This window comes from Bos grunniens, chromosome 2, assembly GCF_055505025.1.
Source record: "Bos grunniens cultivar Pamir isolate PY7600 chromosome 2, Bosgru_T2T1.0, whole genome shotgun sequence".
Classification (NCBI taxonomy): domain Eukaryota; kingdom Metazoa; phylum Chordata; class Mammalia; order Artiodactyla; family Bovidae; genus Bos; species Bos grunniens.
In genome coordinates this window covers 62,028,552-62,040,560 of record NC_141166.1, presented here as the reverse complement: position 1 = coordinate 62,040,560, position 12,009 = coordinate 62,028,552, and the positions used below count along the sequence as shown (strand labels likewise).

The following is a 12,009-nucleotide window of genomic DNA, read 5'->3' as shown; positions in this document are numbered from 1 at the left end:
TCCTCTATTTCTTTGCACTGATAACTGAGGAAGGCTTTCTTATCTCTCCTTGCTCTTCTTTGGAACTCTGCATTCAAATGGGTATGTCTTTCCTTTTCCCCTTTGCTTTTCACTTCTCTTCTTTTCACAGCTATTTGTAAGGCCTTCTCAGACAGCCATTTTGCTTTTTTGCATTTCTTTTTCTTGGGATGGTCTTGCTCCCTGTACAATGTCATGAACCTCCGTCCATAGTTCTTCTCTCACTGTGTCTATTACATCTAGTCCCTTAAATCTATTTTTCACTTCCACCGTGTAATCGTTAGTATTTGATTTAGTTCATACCTGAATGGTCTAGTGGTTTTCCCTGCTGCTATGTCGCTTCAGTCATGTCCGACTCTGTGCGACCCCAGAGATACAGCCCACCAGGCTCCCCCGTCCCTGGGATTCTCCAGGCAAGAACACTGGAGTGGGTTGCCATTTCCTTTTCCAACGCATGAAAGTGAAAAGTGAAAATGAAGTCACTCAATCGTGTCCAACTCTTAGCAACCCCATGGACTGCAGCCTACCAGGCTGCTCTGTCCATGGGATTTTCCAGGCAAGAGTACTGGAGTGGGGTGCCATTGCCTTCTCTGTGGTTTTCCCAAAATCACACTGATTATATTTTCTGCAGCCAAAGATGAAGAAGATCTATACAGTCAGCAAAAGCAAGACCGGGAGCTGACTGTATAGATCTTCTTCATCTTTGGCTGCAGAAAATATAATCAGTGTGATTTTGGTATTGACCATCTGGTGATGTCCATGTGTAGAGTCTTCTCTTGTGTTATTGGAAGAGGGTGTTTGCTATGACCAGTGCATTGTCTTGGCAGAACTCTGTTAGCCTTTGCCTTGCTTCATTCTGTACTCCAAGGCCAAATTTGCCTGTTACTCCAAGTGTTTATTGACTTCCTACTTTTGCATTCCAGTTCCCTATAATGAAAAGGACATCTTTTTTGGGTGTTAGTTCTAGAAGGTCCTGTAGGTCTTCATAGAACCATTCAAATTCTGCTTCTTCAGCATTACTGGTCAGGGCATAGACTTGGATTACCATGATTTACTTGGATTTACCATAAGGAAAAATTATGGGAAGAGAAAACAGACCAGTGGTTGATAGAATTTAAGTCCAGAGTCTCTGACCACAGAGACAGCATGAGGAAAATGTTTGGGGATGAGGAATGCATCTGTATCTTGTGTGGGGTGGTAGATATATTACTCTATGCATTTATCAAAGGGCTTCCCAGGTGGGTCATTGGTAGAGAATCTACCTGCCATTGCAGGAATCACAGGAGACAGGGTTCAGTCCCTGCATCAGCAAGATTCCCTGGAGAACTGAATGGCAACCTGCTCTAGCATTCTGGCCTGGAGAATATCATGGACAGAGGAGCCTGGTGGGCTATAGTGCATGATGTCACAAAAGCATTCCACACAACTGAGCATACATCAAAACCCATGGAGCTGTCCACCAGAGAGAGGTAATTTTACTCTTTGTAAATTTTTTTTAAATTTTATTTTATTTTTAAACTTTACATAATTGTATTAGTTTTGCCAAATATCAAAATGAATCCATCACAGATATACATGTGCTCCCCAAAAGAGTCGGACATGACTTAGCCACTGAATAACAACAAATTTAAAAATAAAACAATTATGAAACATAGAATGGATTGGTTTAGCAAAAGGTAATGTCTCTTTTAGTTTGATTTAACTCTGAATATTATGATGTCTGGATCAAGTGATGGTCCTGCAGACAAAAAAGGTATTAAGGATTTATGGGAAACATGGAAGTGATGAGAGCAAAGGAACGGGTAAGAAAATGAGAGTGATATGGATTGAGTGCAGTGTATTGTGAGCTCATTTCTAGGCTGTTAAAATGCATGATTTCTCTTCATATTGATGATTATTACTATACTCATTTGATGGACAGTGAAACCTAGGCTTGTCCAGAGGAAAGAGAACATTTTCTGAGGATACACGTCTGTATACAGAATACATAACACCAACCCAGGACTATCATTCAGGAAGAGTCATGAAAATGAGGAAATGCATAAGAAAGCATTAAACAAAATTCTGCTTACAGTTTAACAATTTTCTCAGTTTTTTGACAATAATTCTAAATAGTCTTGGGGATATGATTGAGAAACACTGGCTGGTTGATAATGCAAATACATGGAGTTATAGATATTAAAAGAGCAGTGCCCGAGGAGTATTTCACTTTTTAATGGGACAGAGTGATCTAATGGTCTTCCACAGGGTTCTGTGTTGTTCTATAATCTAAGACACAACTCAAGCAAAGGCATATCATGCAAGCTTATCAAATTCACATGTATTACAGAGGCAGATAAATAGTTCATCTGCTGGATAGAATATTCAAAATATCATGTCAGGCTAGAAAATAAGGGAACAAGCAAACTCTTGAAATTCAGCAAGGATCAATGTAAGCATATTCATTTTAATTCAGAAAAAAAACAATTGTATAAAATAGACAGTGTGTTGCCAACATTTTGTGAGAGTGAGACGTGAAGAGTGACAAGTAGGTACTTGTCAATATCCTTTACACTTACAAAAGTAAAAAAGTAGAGGGTGAAAAATTTTGATTTTAAAGCAAGTTTTGGGAACATAAATCTGTTTTTTGTTGGTCAGATTGGAACATGATCAATGATGTAGCCATAAATATATGTCCCATATCAAGTTATATTAATGGACATACAGAATAGAATTGATACCAATGGAGGTGTTAGGTTAGTTCCTCTGCTTTGACCTAACTATAAAAGTGAGCCTGCCCTTGACTTTACTGTATATGTGTATGTGCATCCTTGTTTGTATTTGTGATTTGGGAGCCATTGCGATCTGGTGAAAAACCTTCAGTCTTCTTGATGGAAATGAGATAGCAAGCTTTGTTTTTCTTATCTGTTAAATTAAATAATTAATTCAACCAATATTTGTGCAGGGTATAACGTGCATTCCAGACATGTTTCTGGGGCAATATTACAGTAGTGAATTAAAATAGATAGATTTTTTTAATAAAAATGAAGATATTGCCATTTTGTCATATCTGTCAGAGTTCAAATAACTTGGTTTTTTATTTATGCATATAATCATTGCCAAGCTTGACAGTTACTGGCAGAGGGAACAAGTTAGAATAAACAAACATTTTATGTCCTTATGCCTTTTAGAAATTTCATACAAAGGTATTGATTTGCCAAGACAGAATTAAACCACTTGGCTGGTCTAGGCTGTAACTTCAAAGATCACTTTGGGCATTTTAGTGATAAGCCTATTAAAATGTCTCCTTTTGACCAGTGATTCATTTGAACCTCATCGCATATCCGGCAAATTTGATATTTTAAAATTGAAACTGACAGGAAAAAAAAAAAAAGCATACCAAGAGAAGGTCTTGTTTGAATTGTCAGGTCTCTGTGAATGACTGTATTCTATGGCATGGGGAGGACCCTTCTCATTGGCCAGCCCTAAGCACCAAAGCAGGAAGCCCCTCAAAAGCTGATACCCTGGGAAGCTGAAAACACAGCCAGACCAGCACAGCCAATATGGAAGCCTCACAGGTGTGTAATTAGCATCTTTTTTGCCAGACTGAAAAGTCATAACAAGAAAGGCCCCATGGATTTTGGGCAAATATTTGCCAGAATAGAATTATTTGCAAAAGTAAGAAGGATAGATGACTTAAGCTCCTCTGGAAAGAAAAGGATAACCTACCTCTAATTACAAAGAGAGAAAAGTAACCAGTTGTTTTCTTTTTTAATGGAAGTCTAGTTGGTTTACAATGTTGTGTCAGTTTGAGGTGTAAGGCAAGGTGGTTCAGTTATATATATTTTAAGGAGGAGAAGGCAAATCAAAACTTTATTTGCATAATTGTCATGGAAGGGAAGCAGTGTAATGACCCTGTGAGTGCTGTTCCTTGTCCATTTGCTCCTCTGGGGTGGTCTGCCAGCCAGAGATGCTTCTGAATGTTTGCCTTTCATTAAGGTTTATTCTCAGTGTGCCTAGGAATATATTAGTATATTTATCCTAGAGTTGGAAAATCAGATCATGAATTCCAGGCCAGAGAAAATAAGAGTGTGTGATTGAGACAAATATCCCTGGAGGAGAAAATGGCACCCCACTCCAGTATTCTTGCCTAGAAAATTCCAAAGACTGAAGAGTCTGGCGGGCTATAGTCCATGGGGTCACAAAGAGTCAGACAGGACTGAGCGCACACACACACTATATAATCAATAACTGCCTCCCTACAGCTCATTTGACACCTATGGGTTATTTTCACAAATATACAGCAGCAGTTTAAGCACATTTTGATCATGTCTAGGAGAAGTCTCTGGGTCACCGTCACAGGTTGTAAATGTTTAGGACATGTTTTTTTCCATTGATCAATCATTTACCAAGAATCTACCACCAGGCAGGTGCTGCAAATCCCTACTTGTTAAGATCATATCACTGCTTCCTTCAAACTGTTCACTTGCTAGTGGAAGAGAAACAGACACCCACAGATAATGACAATGTACTATCACAAATTGTTAATTTTCTGGCCAACTTTGTCTCCAAGTGGGTCATGCTAGTGGCCTTCTCAGAGAATAAGTTCAGAACTGAACCTCCAAGAACACATGTATGTTATCTGGTGAAAATGGAAAGAGGTGGAGGGGAACTAGGACATTCTAAATGAGAGGAGAAAGATGAGGATGATCAGATCCTTCAGCAGATTTCACCTAAAAGATGTGGAAATTAGTTGTTCAACAGCTGCATAAAATGACACTGAAACAGTAGGAGGAATTATAACATGAAAAAATTTTGCTATGGAAACTTTATCCTAAAAGCAAGGATGGAGTCCAGTGAGGGAATTCCATGGTGGTCCAGTGGCTAAGACTTCATGCTCCCAACTCTGGTGGCCCAGGTTCGATCCCTGGTCCAGGAACTAGATCCCACATGCTGCAGCTAAAGGTCTCACATGCCACAATGAAGATCAAAGATCCTGCATGTTGCAATGAAGACTGGCACAGCTAAATAATTTCTTTTTTTTAAGACAGAATCCAGTAAACCAGGATGTTCATTTTCTCTCTCAAGATCATCTATGGCATTTTGGTTGGGTTACAGACAGACCTGCAGTCTAGAGATGTGTGCTGAGCCACTGAAAGCACTCAGCAAGAAATTTGCTGGTTGGAGGGGGACAAAAAGGTAACATGTGGCATCAGGTCAGGGTTGCCCCTCAGGAATCTGTTGGGGAACTATTTGAAGCAATAAACCTATGACTGATATGGGATGGGTTCTTTCCTTAATTGCCACGTCTGTATCTGGTTTCAAAAATGGAATGTATGAAAAAGCTGGGAAGTTCTTCAGAATTGGCCATAAAGAAAACCTAAGTTAATTATGACGTGGATGATTGATTTGTATCAATTTCTGTGACATTAGTCGTTCTGAAGAGTAGCTGTAGCTCTTACATCAGTGCAAGTAAGCCTGGTGGTGAATGCTTCATGCAGAATTCTCATCTGAATTTTGTGGGCTGGTGAGGAAGCCTCTGGGAGGTGGACTTGAAGGATCTGGAAAGAAATCTCTAGGACCAAGGGGCTCACTTGTTTGGAATGCTTTTCACATTTGTAAGTAAAAGTCGACAAGTGAAATTCTCAAAAGACTTTTCGTGGAGTTACAGAGTTTACGAACCACATCTTGCCCTTTATAGAGATATGATTTTTTTTTTGGGGGGGGGGGAGCAAATTGTCTTGTCCTGCTCACTTGTGGTCCTGTGTGTCCACATCTCTCTGCCCCACACCACTTCTTTAGTGGTCTATAGTGTGTCGTCTTCTGGAGTTCCATAAAGGGAGGACTGTTGGTTATACTTGAACCTGCCTCCATGGCATTGCTCCTGGATGCAAGGAAATGGCACATTGCTCCTGTGCCTTGACCTTTGGTTTGGTAGTCATAGGATGGACGCAGGCTTCAGTGCCCATAGTCTAAAGGACATGTGACTTGAAGTTCTGCGAGTCTCAGATTGGACTTTGATTTTTCTCCCAAAGGCTTTGATGTCTTTGAGTGACTTCCCATACCTTAGACTTTCTTCACAAGAAACTGAAGAACATCAGCCAAATTGTGTTCTGAGATTTTGCAAGTCCCTAAATATGATATGCTTCTCTGACTTGAGAGGAGAACAGTTGCCTTGAACCCATGTACTTCTGAAATCTAGGCCACAGAGCATGTGAAAGGGAATACAAGTGGTGTTCTGATTTGTGACTCAGATAACCAGGTGAACAGGCCCCATATCAGCAGCCATAATTTCCTCTTCCAGCAGCAGACAGTGAAAGTCACTCAGTCATGTTCAACTCTTTGCAACCCCACAGACTATACAGCCCATGGAATTCTCCAGGCCAGAATACTGGGCTGGGTAGCCTTTCCCTTCTCTAAGGGATCTTCTCAATTCAGGGATCAAACCCAAATCTCCCTCAATGCAGGCATATTCTTTATAAGGTGAGTTACCCAGGAAGCCCAGCAGGAGAACCAGGGCTCAAATCTAATTTAAAAATTTTTTGGTTTTAACCCTCCAGATATCTGTCCTGGAAGCAGGTAGTTTCAGGGCAAAGCTAATCTCTTAAAACAGGGTGTTATAAACTTCCAAAGGGCTCTTTGCTCCAAGATATCTCTCTTATTGACCCTACAAGAGGTCTGTGTTAAGAAGCCAGGGTAAGGTTTGCCCAGGTGCCTCTGTGCGCTTGGCCAACAGCCTCTGAGACCATCCACCCAAGCTCCCCAGGAGCTGGTGGGTGGTGGCCCTTCCCCAGGACCCTCCAGAGCCCCGGGGGACAAAAGTAACTCTAAATCTAGGCATGCATATTGAAGTAAGTTAAAGGATTTAATATGAGGCACAGAAGCAGATAATGCCAAAAAGCAAGCAGTAGTTGGTACACATTTAGTGATTTAGACAGCCTTTCCTTCTCCCACTGCTGCTGAGATGGCTGAAATTAGTCAAATTCAATATAAAATATAATACACCAAAACTGTTAGCAAATGAGGGTCTGGAAAAATTAAAGGTGGCACAACCAAATGCTGACCTGTAACAAGGATTCCAAGAAGGAGTTTCAAATACTAGTGTGATTATGCAGGTTCCAGAGAGAATTGTGGTAGAGGAAATAATGAAAACATTCGATTTTGAAGACCAGTAGATCTTGACCTTATACAGTCAAATCCCTTTAAACCTCTGGCACTAAAAACACCATCTCATGCGCTTATGCTAAATGAAAGACCACCAAATTTTCTGGATTAGAAACACCTCCTCCAGCGCCTCAAAGTCAAGAAATCCATGCAGTTGACAGGATAAAAAGGAGCACTCTGTGAGTGAAAATGCTGTTTGCAAAAATGAACAGCTGGTCAGAACTGACTCCATGTATGGCATTTCAAATATACAGGCAATGACTGAAGGAACTTCAGAAGACATGACAGTTGTAGATGGAGCTTAATTAAGATGACAGATAATCAAACTAAATAGATGTCTACAACTTCTTGAAGAGGAGAACAAAGATTGTGCTAAAAGAGAAATGGTCATATATTCAATTACTGTATCATTCTGGCTGCCTAATAGCTGGCTCTGGCTTTGCCACTAGAGGTAACCTCAACTCTCAAAAATATTGTCTCAACATCTGGAAATATAAAGAATTTGCAAACTTCCAAAAAAACAAAAAGCCAAGGTAAGCCAGGGCCTCCCATATTTTGGCCATTATTGTACCATTCTCTTCGGCTTCTGTTTTATTGACTACATTAAAGCCTTCAACTGTGTGGATCACAACAAACTGTGGAAAACTCTTTAAGAGATGGGAATCCCAGACCACCTGATCTGCCTTCTGAAAAATCTGTATACAGGTTAAGAAGCAACACTTAGACCTGGACGTGGAAAAACAGACTAATTCCAAATCGGGAAAGGAGTACATCAAGGTTGTATATTGTCACCCTGCTTATTTAACTTAGAGTACATCATGTCAAATGCTGGGCTGGATAAAGCACAAGCTGGAATCAAGATTGCGGGGAGAAATAATAATAACGTCAGGTATGCAGATAACACCACCCTTATGGCAGAAAGTGAAGAAAAACCTAAAGAGCCTCTTATGAAAGTGAAAGAGGAGAGAGAAAAAGTTGGCTTAAAACTCAACATCCAGAAAACTAAGATCATGGCATCTGGTCCTATCACTTCATGGCAAATAGATGGGGAAACAATGGAAACAGTGAAAGACTGTTTTTTTGGGCTCAAAAATCACTGCAGATGGTGACTGCAGCCATGAAATTAAAAGATGCTTGCTCCTTGGAAAAAAAGCTATGACCAACCTAGATAGCATATTCAAAAGCAGAGACATAACTTTGCCTACAATGGTCCATCTAGTCAAAGCTATGGTTTTTCCAGTAGTCATGTATGGATGTGAGAGTTGGACTATAAAGAAAGCTGAGAGCCGAAGAATTGATGCTTTTGAACTGTGGTGTTTGAGAAGACTCTTGAGAGTCCCTTGGACTGCAAAGAGATCCAACCAGTCCATCCTAAAGGAAATCAGTCCTGAATATTCACTCGAAGGACTGATGCTGAAGGTGAAACTCCAATGCTTTGGCCACCTGATGTGAAGAACTGATCTTTTCATCTGAAAAGACCTTGATGCTGGGAAAGATTGAAGGAGGGAGAAGGGGACCACAGAGGATGAGATGGTTGGATGGCATCACTGACTTGATGGACGTGAGTTTGAGTAAGCTCTGGGAGTTGGTGATGGACAGAGAAGCCTGGCATGCTGCAGTCCATGGGGCCACAAAGAGTAACACATGACTGAGCAACTGAACTGACTGACTGTACCATTTTCACATTTTTTGACGTTTGGACTAAGTTTTACTTATTTCTCCTCTTTTTCTTTTTTCAAATTAACTTAAAACATTATCAAAAAGAAAATTTCTCATCACTACTAAATAATAAATAATAGGACACAAGTGAAAGATTTTTTTTCAAATAAATATAAAGAAAGCATAACAATTTACATAAATCCTACTCATCTATGGAAAACTCTAAATAATTTCACAAACACTGAGCTAAACATGACTAGCAGTATTTGGTACCATAATAAGTATAATTCCTTTTGTGAAAGAATTCAGATTATAGGAAGAGAGAGAGACACATAAATGGGCCATTAAAAATTGATGTCAGTATTTCTGGGATGAGGATAATCCTAGAGTATTTTACAGGCACATAAGAAGAGCATTTAACACCACAAACTTATGTCAGAGAAAAATTTGCTGGGTCAGGTGATGTCAGATCCAAGTGTTTGGTAAGGGGCATGCAGAGGCCATGGCTAGATGACAAAGTGGCTCCTGAGCAGAGGGACAGTAACAGCAGTTTAGATTCTAGAAAAGGCGTGGGATGAATGGCATTTCTGTTGCCACAGTGAATGGCAGGCTCAAGGAGTGAGGAGAGGCAGTTGAGGTTGAAGGCTAGGCAGGCAGCTTACACTTCATTTTGCAAGTAACGGGCTGAGAGGATGGATTTTACACTTTTCAGCAGGAGGTTTTTAAAAGAATGCTACAGTTGCAGTCTAGTGAGTAAATACCACTTAGTGAACAAGGAACACAAAGGCAAGAGGGAGATGGAAAGAAAGCTCTGTTTGTGGTAACGTGTAGAGGCTTTGGAGAAGACCACTGAGAAAGCAGAACCTCACTGCTTAAAAAGGATAGAGACTGAATGGCCTTCCCTCCTGGTCCAGGCAAGCTTATTCCAAGAATAGAGAGTTGGGGTGAAGGTTGAAGTAGTGAAGATGGGTGGACTCCCAATTATTCTGTGATTGTGGACAGTATACCTTGAAAACTGGCCTTCTTGACATTGAATCTATTCTTCCCCTGAGCTGATCACTTTTAAATACTCTTACAATATTTCTTAGAGTCTCCATACAAGACTTTTTCCGAGGCCAAAATCATGTCTTTGTGCTCTTATATGTGATTATAGGTAAGTATCTTCCTTTTCAAAGGCTTAGTTTTCTCATCTCTAAAATGGGATTATTGAAAGTCTCCTTAAGAAGCAGTTTTGAAAATTGGTAGATATTAAGTATGAAGATACCTTGCCCTGGGGTCTACACACATTGTTGAGACACAGTAATTGTTAGTTTTTTAAATTTCATTTACTACACAATAGTAAGCATGTGAAGGATGCTTGATAATGATGGTGACTGGAAAGGATTGACTAGCACATGCTCTGGTGGATTGGAAATGCAATTAAGGAAACGACATGGACTTTAGGGTTTTGGTTTGATGGCAGTGTTAAATAATTTGGTGTTCAGACTTTAACTGTATTTGAAGTTATTGTAGACTCTTCTATGCTTTAGTTGTGATGAAGTGATGAAAGAGAACCCAGGCTAAGTACATCATCGGTTCTTCATTACCCCTGATACTGACTATAATTACTCCAGTTAATAGACCTTTAGCTTATTAGTCAGCAAGCCTATTGGAGTTTCCCAGGTGGCACTAGTGTTGTGTGTGTGTGTGCACGTGTGTGCACACGCTAAGTCACTTCAGTCGTGTCCAACTCTGTGCCACCTTATGGACTGTAGCCCACCAGACTCCTCTGTCTGTGGGATTCTCCAGGCAAGAATACTGGAGTGGGTTGTGATACTATCCTCCAGGGATTCCCAAGCCAGAGATTGAACCTGTGTTTTTTATGTCTCCTTCATTGGCAGGTGTGTTCTTTACCACTGGTGCCACCTAGGAGCCCAAGCCTATTACAAGGCCCACAAAAGTCTGTATGTGTGTTGGACTCATTGTAGAAGAGTCCAGAAGCTTCTGCTGAACCATGATGCCTCCAGTCACATCCTCAGACCAATCTGGAGGACAAATAATTAGTTTACAAAGATCTTATGTTTAAGACAGTTAATTTTCCTTTGCATTGGTCACTTATACCAATGTGATTAAAAGATCAGATGATGACAAGGACTCTTGAATGGGATGAAGTAAAAAGTAAATTCTCTCCCTCAGAAATATTTTATGCAGGTCAAGGCAATGCTGTTGATCTTCCATTGTTTAAAGTTTTATATGTGCCAGGAATTGTGCTAAGTGCTTGACATACATTATTTCATTGAATATTCCCAATGAGCTTATGATACACATTTTTTAAAGAGATGAAACACACTGAGGCTGAGAAAATTAAATAAATTGCCTAAGGTTACAATGTGAGCTGAGAAGCACTCTAGCTACCGTTTCCTACCTACCTATAGCCAGTGTTCAGCGAGATTGCTAGTTCCTCATTTGTTAGGGGATAAAAAAATATATTTCCACTAATATGAAATACACAGGAGAGGCATAGAAATAAAGTAAGTAAACAAGTGTGAAGGATATTTAAAAAATTAAATGAAATGATTTAGCATGAGAACCATAACTAATGTATCTCTATGTACACAAAGCAGTATCATCATACAAAAGAGATGTCAAATAAGTATTGTGGATGATGTTGGCTATAAGTGTTAATTATACGAGTTAAATTAGAAGCAAACAAATGGGGTGAAGTAGTTGGGGGAAGGTCTATGATTTCTTATCAATGTAATATTCATGTTGATGGAGTTGACATAGACGCTAAATAGATCACCCATTTCTTCAAACTTTGTAGGTAGATAGAAATCTCTTATTACCTACCAATATCTTGAACAAAATGTCATCTTTCTAAGTTTTTTTAATTAAAAATATTTTACTGAAGTATAGTTGATTAATTATATCTTAAATTCTGCTATACAGTAAAGTGATTCAGCTCTACATATATGTATATACACACAAACACACATTCTTTTTCATATCACAGGGTACTGACTATAGCTCCCTGTGCTATACAGTAGGATCATGTTGTTATCCTTTCCATATACATTATTTGCATCTGCTAACCCCAAACTCCCAATTCACTCTTCCCCTATCCCGTTCTCCCCCTTGACAATCACAAGTCTGTTTTCTATGTCTATGAGTCTGTTTCTGTTTCATAGATAAGTTCACTTGTGTCATATT

The 12,009-nt window shown here is 39.7% G+C and overlaps 1 pseudogene; it reads left to right on the top strand.

Moving 5' to 3' along the window:
* Positions 1 to 6,961: 6,961 nt before the first annotated feature.
* On the top strand, positions 6,962 to 7,610 carry LOC147378143 (mitochondrial fission factor pseudogene; annotated as a pseudogene).
* Positions 7,611 to 12,009: the final 4,399 nt, after the last annotated feature.